The sequence below is a fragment of the Acyrthosiphon pisum genome, chromosome X, assembly GCF_005508785.2.
Source record: "Acyrthosiphon pisum isolate AL4f chromosome X, pea_aphid_22Mar2018_4r6ur, whole genome shotgun sequence".
Lineage (NCBI taxonomy): Eukaryota > Metazoa > Arthropoda > Insecta > Hemiptera > Aphididae > Acyrthosiphon > Acyrthosiphon pisum.
In genome coordinates this window covers 95511492-95513914 of record NC_042493.1, presented here as the reverse complement: position 1 = coordinate 95513914, position 2423 = coordinate 95511492, and positions in this window count along the sequence as shown.

Genomic DNA, 2423 nt, shown 5'->3' with positions numbered 1-2423 from the left:
AAATGATTATAAAAGTTCATTATACATTGAGTCTCTTTGTGAAAAAAGTATACAGAGAGGGCTTAGTGATTTATATGAACAATTAGATGAGTCAAAACGTATTTGGGAACAAATCAACTCTATCTTACGGCAACTTGAAGAAAACAACCACGGAATGGATGCAGACAAAGTCACTTTCAGGAAAAACATGAAAGATTTAAATATCAAGATTCTATACATATTCTATACAAGATTTTTATACATAGCTTATATGTATAAGTTAATAAACTATGTTTTTTACAGGGATACAATAACGAGTGTTCTATGGCTTTTTCCGCACAGTCGTTATTCACTTTATATCCACAGATAATAAACATTTTAAATCTAACAATCTAATCATAGATTATTAATAATAATGTAAATAATTCAATAATTGTGATTTATGATTGTAGACTGTAGTTGTGAGTTGTAATTTGTGGGTCAAGTCTCAAATTTGTGTATTAAAATTTTAAACAATTATTAATCACAATTTATAAAATATAACAATGGGTAAAATTAAATTATCCGGCGCTCAAAACAAGGAACAAGCACAACAAGCAATCACTGAAGGTAAATATAAAAATTAACCCATGTTAAAACAAAACAACCTCTCTTCAACTGACGCTCCAACCATAGCGCAAGCCTTTGTCGAATGTTTCGTATGTACATACGGAATTCCAAAATCTATTCTAACCGATTTAGGAACGAATTTCTTATCCGACATATTTAAAAGCAAGTGTAAACTATTGGACGTTAAAAAGATTCAAACAACTGCATGGCACCCACAGGGAAACAGATTTTTGGAACGGTCCCATAAAACATTGAAAGCTTACTTACGAAGCTTCGTAGACAAAGACAGTAATTGGGATAAACTTCTATGTTACGCGACTTTTTTTTATAACACGACAGTTCATACGTCAACTAACTTTACACCATACTGTAATGGGCATGTATTAGAAGGTATTATAACCGCTTTTACTTATTCGATATTACTTATTTTTCAGATAAATATAAGAAGAAAAATATAATAATAACAAAACAAAATATATAAAATCGTATAATACACCATGAGCAATCAAATACCACTGTTGGCGGAGTACCCACTAACACTACAGGCAATTGATTTCTTTGAAAAACTTAGAGATGAACTATTAAACGGCCCTCACCACCAATATATAAGACGGAATAGAATTTGTGTAGGATGTTTTAAACGACATGTCAGAGAAGCGAACAGAAAAATGAGTATGCCGTTGAACCCGTACATATTAAGCAGGGCAATGATACCTGTTACGGCGTTTATACACGCGGTAATAAATCATCCGAACGCAGAGAGATCGGTGTGTGTAGAAGTGGGTGGAAGAGTTCATCTTACAGAGAAATCTTGGAGGAGAAATTACGGGCGGAAGATTACGATGAAGAAATCTTTAATACAATTACTTTCCGGCAGGGAGATGGTTTGGCCAAGAAGGATGACTTTTCCAAATGACGTAGAACCAAATTTTCGGAATCCAATTTATTCCATATGAAACCTTTCGACGTATGGCATTTTCATTCGCGTATGATGAATAGGAAATATTAGATTTATTCAAGTTAAATAATTCTAATTTTATACTTAAGAAATTAGGCCAAGTATAAACCTGGGATCAATAGCAACACACTATTGTTCATTGTTTTGTCTACGCGTTGATGATGAGAACAATAATTATCGAATCAATTTTATGGGATTTCACCGTCAATTTCAGACTATTATAGGTCTTCAAACATATAGTCAATTTAGTCGATGTGCGAAACGTTGTAAATATTTGACTATTATTAGTTTTAATACGTCATATCCTGTAACAAGGGTTCCATTTTACTCATACAAGATAAAACCGTCAGAAATAGATATGACTCATAGGTATAATCCATTCCATTTCTAATTTGGGTAAATATTTCTATAAACATAGTTTGATTTCATTAATTGTTTCCCAAAAAATGATTATACAAACATTTCAGATTTGGGAGATATTATTTATTATCACGTCCACGTTATATAGTAAACAAATTATTACTTGTTCACATACATTTGGATCACGGATGATGAAAGTATGATAGTAACATAGTGTTATAGCTGTTATTATCAATATCTGGTCAAATGAACATAATCATTGAGTGAGTTATTTGATGATATTATGTATAATCACGAGACCTCCTTCTGGTAGAAATTTTGTAGAGGATATAAAAAATAAAAATAAACACCATTGTAAAACCAATAGCTTCTTCGCTCCGCTCAGAATCTAAAACCTTAATTACTTATCAGTTACAGGAGTTGAGTACAATCTGGTAAAATCAAAATTAGATTATATTTTATAATATTATGTAGTATTGTATATATTATGTTTATGTTTAAAATAGACACATGTAAA